The following is a 23,754-nucleotide window of genomic DNA, read 5'->3' as shown; positions in this document are numbered from 1 at the left end:
ATGTTATGGCTTCCTTCTGTTATCCCCTGAATCATACTGCTAATATGAAGATAATTGCCTGTATCTTACTATTTCTATCACCATACCTGACTCATCATCATTAGAAAGAGAAGAATCTTTTGTAACATCTATTTAAATGTTCTATTGTAGAAAAGGGGTTACTATTAATGACACTGGAATAATTTTCAAATTTCAAAGGAAATGTATCTCAACAACAAAAAAATATTTCATGTTGGAAATATGAACTCTTCACTTTGCACGGCCCTTACTCCATATCCATACAGTTCACACAATATTTTGCTCAAGATTTATTCAGCAAAATAGATATTTCTTGAAAAATATTGTTCACTTTCTTTCCCTGCCAGATTGTCTGTTGACATGCCAGTGAATTGTTTATAAAATGAATGCTGTGTCTTCCTTTCAGCTGACAGGTCTCTGTGGTTTGCTGTTTATTAGTTTTGTTTGTTGTGATCTAAAATGCACGAGCTATTTTTCCCCAGTGTTGTTGTCATTTTTTTTCCTTAGTGAACTAGAAGAAGATAAACAGAATGTTCTTATTTACAAGTAACTACTATGTCCTTCAAACCCACTTTGAATTTCCATTAATCCCTCCCTCCATGCCTCAAATCTTAAAAATATAAAAGAATCTAGTGCACAACTTGAGAAGTTTTTATAAGCTCTTTGTGTTGGAGTTGTAAAATATAGAAATTTATTTCTAGGGTCAGAAAAGTCATGTCATTGAAATCTCTTGAAACTGTTGGCATTGAAATGAGAGCAAGACTAATGATATATTCAAAGCAATTATTTTTGGAAAAAGGCAAATTTTTGTCATTCATCTCTCCATCCATCCATCTAACCGTTCATCAAACTTGTAATAAATATCTAATAGGCCAGGCTTTGTGCTCAATGCTAGAAATAGCAGAAATGAATATCTCAGTCCCTGACTTGAATAAGCTCAATCTAGTTGAATAAACAAACATGTAAAAGATGATTGAATTTTAATGTGACAGGTGCTATAATAGAGGTATTTTCTAGAAGCTGAGGGCATGTGGGAGCATAGAGAAGAATCGAATTCTCTCAGGGAAGCCTCATTGAAGATGTTATGCTTGAGATGAGTCTTGAAGGCTGAGGTAGGCATACAAGAGTAGGTGGGCATTTCAGGTACATGCAAAGAACAATGTATAACATACAGTTTTTATTTTTATTTTGTGTTGTTTTGTTCACATTTTGTTGGAGAATACAAATCTTTGTCCTAGTACAAAAAAAGAGTAGGAAAGAATCCATGCTGGCACAGAAGGCAGAGGTCTGCCTTAAAGGAATTTGGATTTCACATCATAAGTAATTGGAGTCCTTAAATAAATTTGAGCACTTTAGCAATATTTGTGTTTAAAGACCTGTGTTAGAAAAAAAATAATCTGAAGTCACTGTGGAGAATGAATGATAGGAAGTAGCGTTGGAAGGGGGAGGAGATGTGAGAATAGTTTGGCTTCTGATCATCTTCCCATTATCATTGGCATAAATGTCACCATGTGAGAGGGCTTCCTTGACTACTATCTGAAGTAAGTCCCTGGCACAGTGACTAGCTCGTAATAGATTCTCTGTAATGATTTTAAGAATATATAAATAGGTAAAAAGAAACACAATAAAGGATGCAAAAAGTAATAAAGACTTGAAAAGTGGAGGTCAGAATGGAATGGAATAAGAAGACATTTAAAAAATATCTTCAATACAAAATAATATGGTTTGGTCATAAATCTGAAGAAAGTAAGTTGTGATCATTTTTGAATTTTTTTTAAAAAAGTAAAAGTTGAAGTCAAAAAAAAAAAGAAAATTGAGACATTGACAAGACCCTGAATTTACTAGTTGAGAAACTGGTTTGATGATATTGCTAATAACCTGTCAGAAGTAGCAGATTCAGAGATTGTTGTTGGATGCAGTGGACATGTTGTACGGAGTAAACGGGGAACGTTTTTGAATAGAGAATGCTATAAATAAGCCTTCTCTTGGTTTGTAACCTGGTGAGTTTTAGATACCTCCCAGGACATTCAGGCAGACATCTCCAGTAAAATAGCTGTAAAAAAGCTGGGAATAGACAGGTAGGTAGGCAGGTAGATAGAAAGATAGACGATAGATGATAGGAGACAGAGAATTACAGTTTAGAAAATAGACTGGGCAGGATTCACAGGCGTGATAAATGTTAGTGTTTTGTGATGGTAGCTGAATGATTGTTGTGGATAAGTTTTCCTCAAAAAAAGGATATAGAGTAAGAAGATAATCAAAGGTATGAGAAGATCTAGCAATACAGACAATAAAAAAGTGGGAAAAGAAGCAAAATTGAGAGTTCAAAAAGAAGTTCTAAACAAAATGTTGTCAAATGTGACAAATGCTAAAGAGATCGTGTAAGGTATGAATAATGGAAGATTTCCAGTTCGTAAATTCATATATTTTCTGTAGCAATAGATAAATTATGTAACAATATTCATGCTTTCCAGATGAAAACTAAAAATTCTAAAATTCAGTAGCATGAAAGACAAAATGTTTTCAGTGCTACCATAGACCTGGTAATATGTTGTAGTAAGTCACAGCTCCCATAAGCTAAGATAATAACCTAGCATGTTTTGAATAGCAAAAATGAAATTCCAAGGGTGAACTGGCCACTGTTTGTATACTTACACATCCTTTTGTTCCTAATGTATTCCTAAACAGAACACATCTAGTTTGTATTTCTGATCTTTTTATTTAGTGTACAAAGTCTCAGAATTATTCCCAAGCACATAGTGATAAATGACTTAGAACTTCAAAGTGAAGCAATATTCTTCTACTCTCAAAGCTAATAATCATCCAGCATCCCATTAACTAGAATTAATTTTTGTCTGACCAAGGGAGCAGAGATATAGTGAATAACATGGCCCTTTGCCTAGGATATACGTATTTATTATTACATATAAAAATATAATACTTATTAGACTATATTTATATATATTAGAATTATTTTATTATATATACTAAAATAATTATGTAAGTTGTAAGCTACTTTCATATTTCAGATATATATTATATTCAACAGTGTTTCCTTTAAAAAATTATATAAATAAGAAATATATTTGTTTACCCATCGAAAAGAAACACAGAACCTAATTGAAATAATTTCTGTTAATGAAATATTTTACTATACATAAGCATTATAAAATTGGAACTATTTCCTCAAAGGAAGATCTTATACCATTATAAAAATAATACATAAGTATTACACACAACAACTATTTTTAATTATATTTAGAGAAAAACAACTTTTTACCATTATATCTTTGTGTTCTCATTGCTTATGACATCATAGGTTTCAATCACTATTTGATAATGATAATGATCATACCAATGGTATAAACCAAATAACCCATATTACTTTGATCACACAGTTATTTCTCTGTCATTATCTTGCTATTATAGTAATTACTATTCATTGAGCACTTAACATGGGATATACTCTGTTCTAAATGTCAATCCTGTGTTATCTCAACTAATAGTTTCAACCATTGTACTCTTGAGGTAACTGTGGTTAAATATTCAGTTAAAGGGGGTACAAGCAAGTGGTACAGCTGGTTTTAAACTGAAGTCTTTTTAAACTTGTGGTCTTAATCACTATGCTAAAATGAGCTAATTCAGAATATACTTAACCAATCCATCTATTTGTTAAAAAAAAGTCATACTTTCACATCCAATCTAAGATGGAAGGCTGGAAACATGTATTTGCCTTTTATCCACCCCTACAACTACTCTTGGAAGATTTTGAAATACAAAATAAATAATTTCCTACCAAAGAAAAGAATGAGAGGTGCATCAGAGAATACAAGAGATTAGAACAAACTTTTCAAAGATGAAGGTATATGTGAGCAGATTGACAGATGAAACAGAGGTGAAAAAACTACAGGCCAGAATATACCATAAAAATACTGCTGAGTAGTTGTGAAAATATTCACTTGAAAGCAACCTGGGGAGGATTTGGGCTCAAAGTCAACTGATGCAACAAAGAACCAAAGTGAGAAATAACACTGAAAACAGGAAAATTCATTAAAAATATTATATAAAATAAATTTACCAGTCAGCAACCTAATTTCTCTTCCAGAGCCTCTGCATAGACAGCCAGGCTTTCCCCCAGGCATGACACTTGATAACATACTCTAAAAAAAATTGAAATCATCTGTTTAGAGAAAGTCGAAGTATGACTCTGAAGTAAGTACCCTCCAAAAATTCTTATTCTTACATTTTGGCCCACAGTTGATCAGATAGCTCTCTACCTGTGCTCCTCAAGGTCTATCAGTAAAATGCCCCATCTAGTCCCATACCTTGCCCCAAGTTGAAATTCTCAACCACCTAAAGAAACAGACCTATTTAAAAAGAGTCAAAGGAAACCCACTACACTCTCTCAATAACACTGTCCTCAATATGAACATATAACGAAGAATCACTATATATAATTCCAGAAACATAAAAGCTAAAATTCAAAATAAACATAGTAAAAGTGACCACCAGAGAAAACAGGTAATTCAGAACACAGAAACCAACTTTTAAAAATCTTTAATTATGTAATAGTGAGTTCAAGAATATATTACACCATAAAACAATATCAGAATACCATTGCTTAAAAAATAAACAAGAAAAACCTCTTAGAAAAAAAAATTAAATTTCTCCAAAAGAGAATGAAATTGAAAAGAAAACAAAATCTCCTAAAATATAGAAGAAAAAGACAAAAAGATGGGAAATATGAAAGAAAACATAAACAGTACGGAAGAGCATTCTACAAAATCCAACATGCGACAGTGGAAGGGAACAGAGAAAAATGAAGGGAGAGTGGACATGGTAACCCCAGAATTCCAAATTTGACCCCGAAAATGGTAAATACGACAAGATATAATGAGATGTCACACCTGTGACTATGTTACGTTCCATGGCAAAAGGGATTTTACAGACGTAAGTAAGGTTGTCAATCAGGAGAGTTTAAGTTAATCTGGGTGGGCGTAATCTAACCATATGAGCCTTTTAAAAGCATAGGATTTTCTCTGGCTGGTAGCAGAAGAAAAAGTCGAGATTTGAAGCATAAAGGGAATTCAACATGTCATTGCTGGCTTTTAAGATGGAGTGGGGCCATGTGCCGAGGAATACGGGCTACTTTTAGGAGCTGAGAGTGGTCCCCGGATGAGAGTCAGCAAGGTAACAGGAGACTCAGTTCTACAGTCACACGACAATGAATTCTGCCGTCAACCAGAATGAGCAAGGAAACAGATTCTCCCCTCCAGCCTAAAAGGAACATAGCCCTACTAACGCCTTGATTTCAGCTGTGTGAGACCCTAATCCAAGAACCCAGCTGAACCCACCTGAACTTCTGACGTAAAGAACTGAGAAATTGTAAATAGGCATTAGTCTGTCGTAATTTGTTACATAGCAACAGAAAACTAATGAGGAGGGAATGATGATAATGATGAGTGCTGATGATGACTATGAAAGGGAATTCCACAGATTTGAACCGGCCATGGTTTTTAGATTGAAATGGCCTTTCTGGTGTTCAACAAAAAAGAACCACAACTGGATAAAATAGTGCAAAACTTCAGAATGCCAATTACAAAGAGAAGATACTAAAGTCTTCCAGTGGGAGAAGTAAACGCTACTTAACAGAAATATTAAAAATGAACTGGTATCAGAGGCAGTCGACCAATGTCTCTGGTTTTTAATCTAGACATTCGAATTTGAATCCTGACATGGCCACTTACTAGCTTGTGATCTTGAGAATGTCACTTGTCAGTCCCCAAGTTTGCTACCTGTAGAATGGGTATAATAATATTATCTCACAGGGCTGCTGTAAGGATTCAATGAATATATCCGTATAGATATGATATATAGCTATAGACAGACATAGACACAGACAGAGCTAGGGTGCTAAGAATAGTTTCTGCACAAATAAAACACTTTTTCCATCTTTCCTGGATCATTTCCGTTGACTTACAAACATGTAAGCTCTCTAGTCCCAATGAAACAAATGAAAACAAAAACCTTTCGTGACTGCACATCTCTCTCCAACTATAGACCCATTTTCCAATCCCCTTTAGAGCAAAACTCCACAGAATTGACAATTTTTGTTGTCTCTGACTCCTTTATGCCCGTTCTGTCTCAACCGATCTAATTTTTGCCCCAATCTCAAATTTATACTCTCAAAATAATGTCTGAAAAATGACAGGTAAAATGAAAACGACTCTTTATAGTAAACAATCAATAGATATTTTATTAAGTTGGTAAAGCAGAAAATAGAGGCATGATCACATTATCTAGTTAAGAATATCATAAACAGAACAACAATTTTAAAAGACTTCCTCTGGGCCGTGGGTCAGGGGGTAGGAGAGAAGAGGGTAGTGATTTTTACTTTGCATCACAAGCCCTTCTGATCTGCTTGATTGGTTACTACGTATATATATGATTTGAGAAAATAATTTAAATTTGTAACAGCATAAGTCACTCATTTTCTGCTATTTATTAGCTACAGAACTTTCCACACGGGAACCTATGAGCTATCTTTTAAAAAACAATCATTGGTCTTTTTAATTTCTAAAAGTATAGACTTCTGTTATAGTTGAATACTTTTATTCAGGAAAACACTATTTCTGAATATTTGGGGATCTGATTTTTGCCATAGAGGCCCTACACAAAATGACAACCACGGCATTCTAAATGTAAGCAATTCTCAGTGACATAATCAGAACATTTCACTATCCTAATAATACAAAAACACATGATAACTTTGTAATAACAATAACAACCAATATTAGCCAATGAATGTCATATGGTAGGACCTGGATCAGAAAATGGCCTGAATGAGATATTGCACAGGCTCTCTGCTGGGGGTGGAGAGCAAGTGAGGCCCCACACCCCCAGATATATCAGCTGAAGCACAAGGAAGGATCGCTTAACTCACACACATGACCTAGGAACAGAGACAGTCCCTTTAGCCTGAATCAAATGCACGCTTGTGTGCTCACACACACACACACACACACCCCTCCTATAGACTTCTGACCTGGGAAGATCTCATGTCTTTTCAAGATGAATCATAATGAAAAAGGATCCAGCATAGGACCTATGTCAAAAACCACTAGTACATAGAAGGAAAGGAACAGAAATAAAAAAGCAAATGACAAAAGTTTTGCTATAGAGCAGGTGAAAATGGAGACAAAGGATTTTCCCAATCACTCAAAAAAAATAAATTTGTAAGTGTCTTTATTTAAAAAGAGCTCTAAGCAGAAGGGGCCCAGCAAGGAATATGATGACAAAAAAAATAGACGAAATATGAGCTGGAGGAAAGAGTGAGCCTGGACACTACAGTTAAAATTGAGCATGTATAGAATTTTTTTTTTCTACCCTCATCCTGGACATTGAGGACTCTACGGAGCAAGGCTCCTGCCCCATGGAACAGAGTCCACAAAATGGCTTTCACTCCCTCATTTTCCTTGCTGTAAAATATATAAGAAATAAAATCAGAGTTCTCCTTTTGTAATCATATCCCAGAAGGGTTGAGCCAGCAATTTATGCAAACCTGTGTTTTTCCTGTCTGCAAAACTGCGCATGAGAACATTTCACCGTGTCTAGACAGCATTAGATGATATGACGATCAGCACCGGGTTATTTTAACCTTGACTCCAATTTGGGAGACAGGAATCCATGGGGAGGGAGATAAGTTTCCAATGCTCTTTCCAACGAATTATGTTACTTTTGAGTTGTGTGTGCTCTGAGAGCAAGCGGGACGATAAACAAATAAAAATGAAAATAAAAATAATTTTCAAAAAAGAAATAACTCACGATGTGACATAACTTTCACCTACTGGTTTTCTCTTGTCTGTCTGCTGGAGCGCTCACTTTGAGAAGGGGGGAGCCCCAAGTTGTCGTCGACACCAAGAGAAAAAGCAGAAGACCCTGCTTCTAGATTTTGTGGTCTAGAAAGAGAGAAGGAAATAAGCATTCATCCATTACTTTCACCCCGCTGCCTCAGCCTCCTCACTCGGACAGTGCTCAAGTGGATCCGTAATATTTTGAGATTTAAGTTTCTGGCGTACCGTATTTCTGAATCCTAAGGGAAATTGAAAATGGACGGCAGCAATTTCCTTCTGCTTTTTACGCGGAAAAGGTGCTAAAACCAAAACATGAATATTGAAAAGGAAAGAACTCTTAAATGTAGACACATTAACCTAAATATGTAAAGGAAAAGACTCCTAAGTAAAACACTAGTTTTAAGCAACTTTAAAGGTAGAAATTATCTTCTCTCCATAGCAGTGTTTCTATATCCTCCCAAAATTCTAGAAATTCACATGGAAATGTGACTCGTCAATGGCTGATGTAATAGCGGTGGCCCTAACCCGGAATTCCACTACACTCATAATGCCCCATCATCATCTGTCCCTGTGCTGCTCCGGTCAGCAACAAATAGGAAAAAAGACATATAAAATTAAGTGCAAAGTATAGAAAATTGTTTAGATATTTAGTAATAGCAAAAACAACAAGATGTACATCAAGATACATGAATTCCACTGGAGATAAGCACATACTGACGCCAATAAAAACATTAGGCTTTTGGGGTCCGCCTGGTGGCACAAGCTGTTAAGTGCGCGCGCTCTGCTGCGGCGGCCTGGGGTTCGCAGGTTCGGATCCCCGGCGTGCACCGACGTATTGCTCGTTAAGCCATGCTGTGGCGGAGTCCCATATAAAGTGGAGGAAGATGGCCACGGTTGTTAGCTCAGGACCCATCTTCCTCAAGAAAAAAGGGGAGGATTGGCATCAGATGTTAGCTCAGGGTTAGTCCTCCTCACAAAAAAAAATAAAATAAAATACTAGGCTTTTTTTCTTTTATGTTCTTTCTTATTTGTGTTAAACAGTGAAATAATAATTATGGTACATTTTAATGAAGATGAGAAATAAATAAAAATATTTTCAAAATATAATACAGATAGTGATATCTTAAGGAAGTTTAAATTTTAAAGGATCAAGATGGATATGATAGATATTTGTCCAATGTCCAAATCATTATGTTACTTTTTCCAAATGAATACCCATTTTTTGGTCATCTCTACATAAGGAATAAAAATTAACTAAACGAGTAATCAGAGATATCATGGTATAGCGCAAAGAGCATGGCCTTTGGAATGAGACAGTGTAAGTTTCCGCCCCTTACTTAGCCATGTAAACTTAGGCAAGGTATTTAACTCCTCTGAACCATAATTTCCTAGTATGTACCAGAGATTATGATCCCATTTTTTTAGGATCAAAGGAAAGATTCAGATTAGGAAAAAAGCTCCTAGCACAGAGCCTAGCACACAGTGAGTGACGGCTGCCTAGCTATTTATAAATGTGTATGTGTGCATATATGTAACAAGCAATAAAAAGATTCTCTCTACCTTCCTTTCTCTTTCTCCTCCTCACTTCATCTCTTCCTCACTTCCTTTTTTTCTGCAACAAGTGAAACTATCTGACGCATAAAGAGAAAGTATCGTGGGAAAGTACCTCCTTTTTCTCTTAAACTATACACGAGCTGTGGTTTGAAAAGCAACAGCCTCCCCAACTCTCTTTTTATCCTCTAGGAATGTAAACATATTTTTTGTTGCTAACATCTGGTCTTTCTCAATGTCTCACTAAGTCCTGTTGTGGAAAAAATAGGAGAAATTGAGCTTTGGCTCAGATGGGGTTAAGAAAGGGAAGTTAAAAGGATACCAGGATTCAAACCCCTGGAGTGTCACTCCCAAAACAGTTTCCAGAGTATAATCTTTGGAAAATTTCGCGGTGAAAGATTCTGGAGGAAGACTTTTTTAAGAGACACATTCAAATGCCTCGGACCCATAGGGGTGCCAGGGAACTGACGCAGCTGGTCATTTCATGAACCATTTAAGTGAGAACACTTGGTAGCTACATACAGATATTTCTGCCAACTCAATTCACCAACAGAAATATTTTCCTGACTTTATGCAGAAGCCTCTTCTGCCCATTAACCATAGGACGGATATGAGACTTCCCCTTCTATATCATTCAGCTGCTCAGTGCGACATCTCCCAGCAACACTCGAGACTTTTTAACACCAACAGAGATCACAAGACTGCCAACTGAATTCAGAGGAGAAACTCCTGAATCTGTATTTTGGGATAGGATTGGGGACACTAGGCTACTCTAGAGTGGACAACCATTTTTAATATATATTTTATATAATAGCTAACATCTATTTAGCACCATGTGCCAGGCACTGAGCTAAGTACTTTACAGGTACTGATTTTTCACAGTAACTCCATGGGGTAGGCACTACAATCTTCTCCATTTAACAGATGGCAAAATAGAAGCCTAAGAAGTTCAGTAAACTGCAAGAACCTCTCATGTATCAGTAAGCAATAGAGTCAAAATTCTACTCCAGGTGTGTCCAACCCCAACATCCATTCTGTTAACCATTAGAAATGGATTAAGAGAGACCGTTACTCCAGAAAGCCAAGAGTGAAGAAAGGATTGAGGTGGCGCGGTAGAGAGGTGGGGTAGTGATGCTTCCTTATCCTGAACTCAAACCAGTTATATAGTTGCTAATTGGGAAGCTAAATCTTTTATATTAAATGTATATGGTACAGATGAATGTAACCCCATCTTGTTGAAAGAGTACGACTGGACATATACACCTTTGACAGTAACTGGTGTGAGTGTACTTACTTCCGAAATGCATCCTTCTTTTTATTTAGTTGTTTGGTAGGCAGCTCCTGCCTCAGCTTCTGTATTATCCAAATCACAGATACACATAGATGGGTCTCCATGAGGTTTTCATGCAGTGCCTCTAAATAGATTTGAGATGAGAAGAAAACAATCCACCACCCCAACACACGCACACACTTCTCTACCTTGGGGAGGGAGAAGAACACTGAGCATACCAATTCTGAAGAAATCTTCAATCTCATACTGCTTAGCCTCTCTGACTGTAATCACTTTATTGCTTTGGATGGGTGAGGGAATAAGTTTCGAGCACCAGATTCAGGCCATCTCCTTTGTAAGTCATGTCTCAGTTGTCTTTCCTACCTTGTTGTGTGTGTGGGAGTAAATAGGATCTGTCTTCTTGGAGATTTGGCCAAACCTGAGATCACAAGAGTTCTATGTGAACATCAGTTGCTCCCCAAAAAAGAAAAGAAAACTTGAACTCTTTTATTCAACAATAAATCCATCTTCTTATCTCTACCATTTCATAAACTTCACTTTTTCCTTGCTGGTTATACAACAGTAGATCTGTGATGGGAGTAATGACTTCCATTGTAAACCTATGCAAATGAATTCCAAGTGTGCTGTCAGATGATGAAAGGAAAAATGATGACAATTTTATTCTACTTGTTCTAGAGTAAACAGTGGTAAACTAATTACACGATACACCTCAACTGAATATCTATGAATGGAGGAAAAGTCTCTGATTACTGGTTTTGTCTTTATTTCTATTTGATAAATTACATTTAATTATGGTGTAATTAGACAACACCTTTAGCATTAAAAATATAAGCCATGTAATAAGGTATAATTTCTGAGAACAGCATAAATTCTAATGACTGTAAATAAAGAGACCACATGATAACTCCGTGAATTCATCAGAACAGTTCGGTTTATATATTTTTTAAAAAGATTGCTTTGCATAATATGGAACTTTATTCAAAGTGTCAATTCTAGAATTCTTTATGAAAAAGCAATTGAAGAAATCAGTCTTACATGCAAATGCATTTTATAATAGATAGAATCTACCCACTAAATGAAGCCTTGGAAATTAAAAAAATTACCCACCAAATTCTCCTCTAATTGAAGCAACTAGTAATTAAATCAAGTGCTTAACTAGTTAATTACAATTAAACAGTAAATTTCAAAGCCTCTCGAAGTTGACATTGAGCCAGGAATTGCCTATGTCTCTTCAGTCCCCTCACAACCCCCCACTGCTTTCCTGCATTTCACGTCCAAGTCAGCAGGGTGAGATATCTGGAAACCACTTCCAGCAAGGTCCATTAGTCCAAGGATATTTCTATAAATCTTTTTGATCAAAATACAAGAAAATGACACTGACTGCTATTCATAACTCACTTTCATATTCTGTTATGTAAATATGTGCAGACTTGGCTGTTGGCAGTAACAATGGTGACTCCAAATCTTGCTACCTTACCAGATTAGAGGCAAAGGGGCAGAGGAGAGAAGGGCACCTTGGTACCTTTCATCCAACTGCTCATCTATACTTTTCCTACCTCTTATCTATTTGGAAGTGAAGAAAACATTTACTCCATGCCATGTAACATTTGGGGACCAAAGACAAAACTTCCAGAATACATCAGAAATTATATCTTCTTTTGCAAGTCTTGGCATGAAAGTTCTAACATTGCTCTCTTTGGTCACTTTATAGTTATAAATTTCCTGTTGAATGCTAGCTCTAAAAAGCCTCTATACTATACTCTCTCCTTTCAATTTATTATTCTACGGTGATCAGAAAGTCTCTACTGAAAATGATATTTAAAATTCATGCCACTGCCATCTGGAATGCATGCCTCATTAACTGAAGATTCTGGATCATGGTCTCAATCTCCATTCCAACTCTTACGTTTGTCTTAGATGATTCTAAGGCAATGTTGCTGACCCAAATTACACAGCAGTCTTGCATCACCACCTTGTTGTCTCCAAGATCTCCACTTTACCTCATCTGTTGACTCCTCTGGGCGCCCTCTGGACACTGTCATCTACAAAACTTTCCCAGCTTTGCAATACTAAATTCAAATATCATCCTCCCTGAACACATCTGCCTCTCCTTCTGTCTTGTTTCCTGAACCATTTCTGCTACATCTGTTCTCCTAACACACTGGGACTATTAATCCACCAACCCCTCTCTTTCTTCCTGTATATCAGTTCCCTGTTTCATAATATTGTTCCTGAATAAAGAAGGTAATGTGATATGGCAATAGTTCCTATTCAGACAAGACACTGAGGTAAGCATCTCCAGCTATTGAGAGAAGTAACCAAGGAGAGAGAGAGAATGAGAAGAATAAAGACAAAAGGTGGATTTAACTGTCCTTTTCCCCCAACCAATTGGTATTGAACTCCTCTATCAACAAGCCATCTGAGAAAGATGAAGACAAGACTCCTTGAGATGAAGAGAAACATTCACAAAAAGAATTTTGAACTTTGAATTCATGGGATATGTGTTCCCAAAGAGACTATTTTAAAATACAAGATTCAGTTATCTTTAATCAGCAAATTTACTTTACTATCCTTAGTGGAAATGGGAGGTCCAGCTCAAGATGAGTTCAGGACTGAAAAATTCAGATACACTTTTTTACTTTGAAGTCATTGTGTGTAATTCCAGCCTACCAATTACAGTCTGTTGTTATTAGTTTAGTCATTCTTTTACTAATACTCTGAACACAATTTTCCCGTTGTCCTTTAGTTACACCTCTCCCAACACCCTAATCCAGGACGTAGCCAACCATCTGTCTCTCCTGTGCAAGCTGTGAGGCTGATGGGAAAGTTCACACATCTGAGATTAAAACCATTGCAAACTGACTGGGACTTCAATCCTGCCCAGGAATCCTGCTAGGTTTCTCTTGTCGACTCTCTCTCACCTCCTGTCATTTCTCTCTCTCCCAAGAGATTATCTCACTGCCTACATTTATCTATATATTTCACAGAGACTATAGAAGCCTTCAGAAGATAACCCAACTTTGCACCACCATACCCATAAGCCTACCTGAAATTGCTCTCTTCTTTTCCACTTTCTCTCCCATTACAAGAGATGAGGTATCGTGGGAGGAGGTCATCAAGCGGATGTGAACAACTGGTTGACCCATCAGCTGGACCAGCAATCGGAGGCTCCTTACCCCCTCCTCTGCCCTTGGGATGTGTGTTCTGCCCACCGTTCCCACACTAGGAGTCATTTCAAGGACACAGCCTTGAGAGAGTAATATGTTGCTGAGACCATCTGGACGGTATACATGACTGAACCCTGTGAAGGCCTCTATATAAACTTTTAAGATTCTGGTGGGCAGTTGCAGGTATCTACTTGTCTTGGGGCCTCCCAAGACAAGCCTCACATGTAAGATTCCTTGCTTATTAAAACTGCCACCTACCAATCTGGAGTAGTCTGCCTCTTTCTTCAGGCTCTCCCTGCCCTCTGCATATGGGGGCCAGTTTTGAGTTGCATCTGGGGATCTCCTGAGGTTGTGGACCAACAGGTATCTCCATTCTCCAAGAAAAGAAATATTTCGATTTCAAAGAAAACTCCCGAATACTAACCTAGCTTCTCCTTCTCTTCGTAGGCAATCCCCTTTAAGGAGTTTTTTATTCTTAATAGTCTTCAGTGCTCTCCTTTCCTTTCTCTCCTATCTTCTCTAATCTGAAAATCTGTCCCATCACACAACTGACAACCTCCCTGTGCTCTAGAACTTCAGGGACCAGGTATAAGGCAACTGAGAAAAGTATCAACTTCTGTTTTGTTCTCATACAGCTGCCATAACCATCCACGGGAAACCTTACAAGTTGAAGAGCACAGCAAGAATGCCGAGTGTACACACATCTTGTACAATGACAGCTGCTTCTCTCCCCACACCTCCCCTCTCCATGCCTCCAACTTCTCCTCATTCCCCAACTCCTGCAAAATTTCCTTTGTGCTGATACAAGAACTTTCTTACTTGACTGTTGTCTTCATTGTGTTGTGGTTCTTCTCATCCACATATCCTTACCGTGATGGAAGAATACGTCTTCACACTTGGCAGAGTTCCAACATCAGACTTTGTGGGCCAAGCTATAATTTTGACTAGGTCTTTAACTATCCAAAAATGGGAATATTACCTGAAAAACATGTTAACTTGTGAATTTTACCTAGTCATAGATTAAATACAATTCGTTTAAGTCACACGTTTACAACGCTTACACATTGCACCACAGAGATCACCTCTCACTAGGGTCACCACCAACAAGCGTGTTCTAAATCCAGAAGGAACTTTTATTATTATTACTTGACTTGACTTTACAGAGGTATTTGACACAGTCCATTACGCGTTCTTATGTACTCGTCATTTTACAAGCAAACAAAACACCTCAATTCTGTGACCATGTGACCACACCCTCCCCTGACATTCTCCTCTGTCCTAAGCCACTCTTTTCAGGCTCCTTTCTCAGCTCTTCCTCCTCAATTTGACTATTAATATTTGATTTGTACACGGCTCTAAAGTAAACCTCGTTTTCTTCTCACTCTGTGTTCTGTGCCCAGATTGTCTCACTCCGTCCACAGGCTTTAATTTTTATCTATGCATTGATTATTCCCAAATGTTTTATCTATAGCCCAAATTATTTTTCTGAGCTCAGATCCACACACAGACATCTAAAATTCACGATATGCAAAATCAAACTCATCATTCCCCCCTTCCCCCTCCAAAAACAGACTTCTCCATTATTCTTTATTTCAGTTATAGCACTAGCCTTTACCTAACTGTTAAGCCAGAAATCTGAGGTACTGTTTTATGAATACATGTGTGTATCTGAGAACATAAAATAGATTTCTTAACTTGAGTTGCATTCAGAAAAATGTTTGAAGGCCAAATTTACCATATAAAGTGCTTAGGAAAGTGTCTGACACACAGTAACTATTGTAAAATGTTAGTAATTATTTTAACTATTGTCATTAAACCCTCATTCTTCTTCACTGTCCCTTCACAGCCAATGCATCACCAAATCTTCTTGTTTTATTTCATAAACATACCTTTATCTCATCTACTTTCCTCCAAGGCTTCTGCACTGGCCTACTCTAAACTGCTATGTCTCTCACCCAGCCCACTATAACAGCCCCCTAACTGCTCTTCTGATGACCACTCTTGCCCCTCCTCAGATTCTTCCCCATCCGGCCTCCAGGTTGACCTGTTCGTGAAACCAATGTGATCCAGTCCACACCTCTCCCTCCTCCATTAGCATCTTTCAAAAAATTCATTATTAATATGGTCTATATAGCTTTGGTTTATATGCATATCGATTCACTCATCACTCTCCCACTCTGCCAATATATTCCAGCTATACCGTCCCTTCTCTCGGTTTCCTGATCTCACCAAATTCCTTTCCAATTCTGGGCTTCTGCACCTCTGTTTTCTCTGCCTAGAATACAACCGTACACTGCCACCCATCCCCTACTTTTTGCCTAACTACGTTCTACTTATTTTCTTAGTCTAAGTTTATAGTTTAAAGTTTACATTCTCCAGGAAGCTTTACCTGATATCTTTCAATTAGTAAATTCCAAACCATACATCATGGCCCACAGTGTGTTATGGAATCAACTCAGTGTATCTATAACCAGTATTTTTCAAAAAGTGTTATGTTATGGTGTGAATTGGGAGGGGTGGGATGGATAGGATGGATACATAACGCATTACATGCAGTTAAGGTAAAGTACTATTTTAGAAATTTGTGTGTGTGTGTTGGTGATGAAAGAGAGTACATTTTTCTCACTGATTCACATTCAAAAATAAGTTTAAAAGCACAAGTTTGAAAACCACTCTTCTAAGTGATATTCATCATTTATTTCTTTTTATAACACCAGCGTTTGCCTTTTAGTAAAATGAACACACTCAGGCTGTTATCTGTACATATCTGCAGCAGAAGTGTTTGTCTTACATAAAATTTAGGAAGTAAAGTATGCTAAGACTTAACCTCCATTAAATAATGTGTCAAAACATAACCTCCATTAAATAATAGATTATTTTCTAAAGTTGGGCCCTCATCACTGAGGGTTTCTTTTTTCAGCACCTATCATAAAGCCATAAAATGAGGAACATAAGGATGGATCTTTTGCTACAGGTGCTGCTACCCCTGCTAATTTCAGGTTCAGCAACCACATAAACCCGGGCCGGCAGGCAGACATGCCAGAGTTCCAATGCCTTCTCTGTTGGCTGCCAGTTTAAAACTTTTTGCAAGTTACATAACTCTTTGAAGTTTTTTGTTTCCTCATCTATTTTTTGGAGATGACACTCTGCCTTATTGAGTTATAAATGTTAAATGGGACAACATGCGCTTAGAATAGTGTCTTTCAAGTGTCAGGCCTTTAATAAATGTTGGTTCCATTCCTCTTCTCTATTTCTTTTCCTTCTCCAATCCCTAGATGTTGTTCCTTTTCTAAGTACAGTCAGCATCCTGAGACGACTGGCTTGGTCTCCTGACAATGGCTTTTCTAACATATAATATGTGATCCTATTTCACACTTATTTGCTAATGTAATTGTAATGTAATCAAATTAATTTCAATTACAATATAAGCCAAACTAATGACATCATGAAGTTTTTAATTTTTTTCGTCTTATTCATATTCTCTTCTATTCTCCTATTTATAGCTGAGCAGGCCACCCGTTTGGACAATCTCTCTCAGTGATTCTACGATTCACATTCAAATATTCCAAGTCAGGTGTGGAAATGTGGAATCTCTTCTGTATAAATCGGACTGTTTGCTATACAATGTAGGTGTGCTGTCACTTTCTAGCAGATTATGCCCATGGGTTGAGGGAAAATAAAGTATGTCTCAAAAGGAAGATCTTATTATGGCTCCACCAAAATGTGCTGTATGAAATAACTGAAATGGACATCATGATTTGATTGACCTAACAAAAGTTACTATTTTACTCATCCTCAGTTCAGGACTAAAGAATCTATCATCATTTCTTAGAGTGTCCATGAAATTCTATACAGATAACCTATTAAAGAAATAAGATGAGGAAAAAAAGATAGATATTTAACAACTCAATGGAAGTTGTAAGACAAGAAGCATTTCAAATACTAATAAAAGTCTCATTAAAATAACGATAACTGTAGTTAGTAATTTAAGGAAAGTGGGATTGAAAAAGCTTGATTCTCTTCTGTACACCTGGTTGCATTGATTTCACATGTCCCTCAACGTGGAAGACATACAGAAGAAATGAACAAAAGTGAATTAACCACAACTAATTCCCAAAATATCCCCAGAAATTCATATTAAAGCCTCAAGCATCAATACTAATTCTTTAAAGTTTGTTTCTTGCCTTTTAAATAAAACTCTTTTCATCCAGACATGCCTCTGTGTCTGGATGTCAAAAAGAAAAAGAAAATTGAACATAATAGTTTTAAGAGACATAACTTTGAAAGCAGCATCATCTTTTGAGCAATCTACTCCTCAATTTGTAACAACTCGGATTTTCTAAATGTGCTTATTTCATAAGATGTTGAAACATTTCTAAAGCCTGGTAACAATATTTATTCAAGTCTACATAGTCTTTATTTTAGAAAGTGTTAGGCAGTTTGCTCTTGAACAAGGTCATGCATTTTAAAAGCTGCTGTATAGAGAATAGGTAATAAGCATAACCACAATTTCTCTTTATGTTAGACATATTCATAAATAAAATAATGCTTCATAATTTAAAGTATCTCCATTTTATTATTATTATTTGTTATATGTTATCAGCAACAAATTCATGTGGGGTCCGGAATCCTCACTTTTTATAAGAAAAATATAAAGAGATATTCCTTGAGTGATTTTCCTAAGAGAGAAAACAAATCCTGGTCTCAATTTTTTAAGTCTGTAGTAACTAAGTAGGTGTCTGCTCTGTGAACTGAATACAGAATTCAGGTTTCTATAAACAAAAAGTTCTGTTAGAATTAGAAAAAAAAATTATGGTATTATTTCTAAGTTGACTTGCTAAATCGTTGTCATTATACACCTCCATCTGACTCATCTATCTTACGTACTTTATTTCAGTTTTCTCCTAGGTTCTGTTATCTAACTCCAGAAATCAGAAAGAGGCACCAGAATCATAATTCTAGATAGAAATTTGACAAAATTCTCTTTTGTAAAAATATTGAATTTGAATATATATATATATTCTATGTCTTTTATCTAATCCCAGGAACTGGAAAATCTCTTAATTTGTGAAAGACTGCATCCAGTTACACAAAACGAAAACATTGGTTTTGCTAAGTTTTGAATTAAATTTTCCCAGTGAAAAACTAAACAAATCAAGAGTGAATTTTTTAAATGATTTTTGCCACAATTCCTCATTTGGGGAATAAAAATCAGGTCTCTGAAATTTATACTTTAAAAACTATAATATGTCTGGGGCCAGCCCGGTGGCGCAAGCAGTTAAGTGCATGCACTCCGCTGTGGCGACCCGGGGTTCGCTGGTTTGGATCATGGGCGCTCACCAACGCACAGCTTGGCAGGCCATGCTGTGGTGGCGTCCCATATAAAGTGGAGGAAGATGGGCATAGATGTTAGCCCAGGGTCAGTCTTCCTCAGCAGGAAAAAAAAGGGGAGGATTGGCAGATGTTAGCATAGGGCTGATCTGCCTCACACACACACACACACACAAAAATATATATATATAATGTTTGAAAATTAATGATCAAACAATGTTTTTGTTTCCCAGATGGCTAACAGATAATTTTGGTTATTTTCTCTTGGGTCTGAACTGAACCATCTTTAACCACTATCAAAATTCTCACCTACTCCTTATACATCAATTATTAATATGGAAAGTAAAAAGGGGGAGAGAAAAACTAACATCATTGAAGTTTATAACTAGGAAGTTGTCATTATGCTGAACATTTTATATTTCTTATTATATTTATTATATATTACAGAAAATAAAAATTAATCAAGTAATATGTAATAATAGTAGTTTTAAGTCATTTGCAAAGAATTAGAGTTTCACCTTAGATTTCTAAAACGTGATCTCTCTCTCAACATCACTTCCATCACCAGTGAAATATTTTGACGTTGTACTAGAATCATGTAACATAAGTCATTTTCACTTCTTGTTCTCAGTAGCATTGAAATATGTATATTTTAAATTAATTATATTTCAATTAATTTTGACTTGCAGCTTCTTTTCTATCATAATGAATTCAGAAAGTTAATTAACTTGATGACAAGATATAAAAACAGCATTAGGCAAAAGGCCCTTATCTAAAACCATAAAAGAAATAAAATGTCATCCGTCATTTCAATTCATTGTACCTTATCACTTAACTATCAAATGATATAGTTCTGACATTTAGAAGAAAGATGATGTGCATAATAAATGTCAGGGCTTTTTTCCCCTCCAAATACAACTTTATTTTCAAAAAGCATAACAACAAAATGCAGGTGTCATGTAATTTGTTCTTCTTTTCACATGGTAAGCTTTGCCTAGAAACAAGCATCAGCCAAACCTGATATCTGTTGCCTAGCAACCATCTGACAATTGTATGACTTAGATGACCTGGATATATTTCTGACTGTTAACGCTTACACAACTGAGTTACTTAAACACTTAAAAACTCTTAGGGTTCCCTGGTCAAGAATATTGAAATGAAATTTAATTTTAACCTGCAATTATTTAATTAGGTTGATTTTTCTTATTGAAGGAATTAAAGAATTAGAATAAACACGGTAAAGAGTTCTAAAAACAGCAATAAATTATTTAAAAAAACATTGAATAATGGCTTGAATTTTCTCATCTAGTAGGCTTAAGAATAAAAAGTACACTGAGTATCTCTTGTAATTAAAGCCTCGGTTTCTACCTTTATCATCTAATTTATATGCATATATGTTTTCCCAAAATTTAAATGTCACAAAAAATTCTGAAAAATAAGATCATTGACATTAGTTCAGCTTTGTCAATAACAAACTTCTCCAGTGCTTAAAGCAAAAATTATAAAGCTAAACAAAGAGAAGTTAATCTGCCTGGCATTCAGGCAAACATATTAATCTCTAATATAAATATGAAGCAATAAAATTAAGGATTGCATCTGTTAAAAATAGTTAGACTTCCAAAAAATACATTTACTGCATATATTGTGTAAGCACTAGCAAATGAGGGATAAAGAGACAAAGAAGAAAAAGACTCAAAGTTTTTGCAAAACAGTGACATTTAAATAAGTACAATTTTCCCACTTCTTGAGGCTAAAAAGTACTCAAATGCTTTGCTGAACTCTCTGACAACACTGTGTCTTTAAAATGTTAATTTCCACTTGTAGGAACCAAGTGTTTAAAGTTCTTCCAACAAATTGAAGTAATTATAAACAAAATAATTTTTATCACATTAGTCAAACTACTATTAAATTTTATATGGATTGCAGTAGGCAAAAAAAAGTGTGTGTCTGTCTATATACAGTAATTAAGAACAAAACTAACTGGGTACTTGTATATTTAAATTTTAAAATTATTAATGCATAGGATATCTTCCTATTATAATTGAATAAATTCACTATAAAAATCAATTTATTAAACCCTGAAATAAAAAGCAGACTCATTTGTAAATGGGCCAAATGTTTGCAATATTGGAAGATGGCCCCTACTCATTGCAGAGAAACACTGATTCTCCAGGGATAATTTATAATACAGTTGATTGGAAATGCTTCTATGAATATATGAAGTATCACTTTAAAAACAATGAAATCAATTTGTATCATTCAGGCAATTTATAAAGTCGTAAATGTAATTCAATTGATGGTTTTTAACTCAATGATATATTTAACTCAATGAAATAGCTTAAATTGTAGAACTTGGAAGGTAATGGGAGAAAAATTAAGATAACCATATGTCCCAAGAGTTTTGCATCAAATGGAAAAAGAAAGGATGGTAATTAAAAGAAAAATCAGAATCAAATCAGGATATTTGTTGTTATTTTTATAGAGAGAAAAAAGAATATTCTCAAAGATAGAGATGAAGAATAAGGGCAATAATAACAATGAAGAAAAAGGCACCATTTATAGAATGAGAGGATGATTTTTGTGGAAGTAAATCTGAGAAAAGTAAGGAAAGGAAAGGTTCCCTAGAGACGGAAGAACATCACCTGGTGTTGGGATTAAGGAGTGAAAGTTAGGGACTCCATTTATATACCGAGGTGAACATTGGGAAGGGAGGAGTATAGAGATGTAAGGTAAGTTTCATCTTTGCATTTCTCTTTACCCGGACATAGCGAGCTGGGTCTTTTCTGACCTTCTTAAAGATGAAGGAAAGACAAACAACCCTCCCATTACAAATGCTCCAGTGCCGTCTGACCAGTCTGTCCAGGAAAGACCTCTTCTGCAGCAGTCATGGCCGTGTTCCAGCTCTGCCCTGGGTATGAAAGCCCACCTGTGGGAGGGCAAGGAGGCCAATGCAACTGGGAAGGAGCCAAGAGCAGTTGGAGTGTCTTCACACAATCTGGTGGAAATGCCATTAAATTGTCCCTGCCTTGTTGCCGCAAACATCATACACTCTGTGCTTGTGCAAATCCAAAGGACATAGAACAGGAGGACGCTGATCCTGTAGGACAAGAAGGGAAAAGAAATTAACTTTAATGGATATAGACTTTATTCCAGCTGTTTGAAAATTGAACAGTTATGACCATTGAATTTTGGTATCAGATAAACCCAGATGCCAGTGTAGGCTTTGCAACCTGTGTGAACTTGGGCAAGTTATGGAATCTTTATGAGACAAGATATTCATTGCCAATTAAAAAGACCAATACCTTATTAAAATAAAATGAAATGATGTATGTAAAGCACTCAGGATACTGCCTGGCACATATTAAGTGCTTGAAAATAAAGGGGAAAAAATGTGTAATTGGGGGCTACAGGATCGAACAGATATTTTGCACTTATAAACACGTTCACAGATATTCCCATGATATGTAAATAAGAAATACAAGACTTTCATTTCACATCCACTCTGTACTCAATTTGAGTATATTAACTCATTTATAGTCTCAAAACTCTTTGTGAAGTAAACACAATTACTGTCACTTACTAAATGAGAAGCCTGTGATTAAAATATTTTTTGTAACTTATCAAAGTTGGCTCATCTAGCAATTTTTAGAATCTGTTTTGTGCCAAGTACTTCTCTAGATGTTCAGTATACAGAAGTCAATAACTAAGGCAAAATGAAGGCTGCCAGCACTAGTCTTCTAACCTGGGTCTTGTTATTCCAAATCCTCTGTTCCTTTCATATGCTGCTTTCTAATTTGAAACAGCTAAATTGAATGCCCTTTTCCCTGGTGGTGAGCAACCAAGAGAATTCTAAGGTAGCCACAGTTTTAATCAGCATGAAATATCTAAACCACAGATCAAGTGGGTTTAGTGTATAAATCCCAGAGGAAAGTTAATGAAACCAGAATGTTGAATATTGTTACACATATATAGTCAGCCATAATTGGCCAACAGTAAATGTTGGTTTTATATAAGCAATCAAGCTAAAATAAGTATATAGTTTTAATGTTAGTAAGGATTCAGCTTAAAGGTTAATAGAATAGCTCATGCATTCAACGAATATTTATTGAACCAAAGTGTAATTCCTAACTCCTAAATTAGGAATTACAGAGGTAAAGATGAGCAAGACTTAGAGTCCTGTATGGGATGTAAGCAAGCAGGGAATGACCATGTAGTGTGGTATGGGCTACGATGGAGGAAAGCAGGGTGTTATGGAAGCAGATAAGAGAGTAAGAATGCAATCTCATCAGGACTTGGGGGCCACGGAAATTTTTCTTGAGAAAAGAGTATCCAGAATGAGACTAGAAGGGTGTGACAGCTAATTTTGTTTGTCGACTTGACTGTGCCACAGCGTGCCCAGATTTTTGGTTAGACATTATTCTGGGTGTGTCTATGAGGGTATTTGTGGATGAGATTAATGTTTGAATTGGTCGACTGAATAAAGCAGCTTGCTCTTCCCAGTGTCAGTGGGCCTCATCCAGTCCATTGAAGGCCTGAATAGAAC

At 36.2% G+C, this 23,754-nt stretch overlaps 1 pseudogene; it reads right to left on the bottom strand.

The window, feature by feature from the left end:
• The window catches only part of LOC131402540 (uncharacterized), a 236,576-nt pseudogene that overhangs the window by 74,052 nt on the left and 138,770 nt on the right, over window positions 1-23,754 (bottom strand).

Source organism: Diceros bicornis, unplaced genomic scaffold, assembly GCF_020826845.1.
Source record: "Diceros bicornis minor isolate mBicDic1 unplaced genomic scaffold, mDicBic1.mat.cur scaffold_124_ctg1, whole genome shotgun sequence".
NCBI classification, from domain to species: Eukaryota; Metazoa; Chordata; class Mammalia; order Perissodactyla; family Rhinocerotidae; genus Diceros; species Diceros bicornis.
The sequence above is the reverse complement of the archived record's forward strand: the minus strand, read 5'-3'. Positions and strand labels throughout refer to the sequence as shown.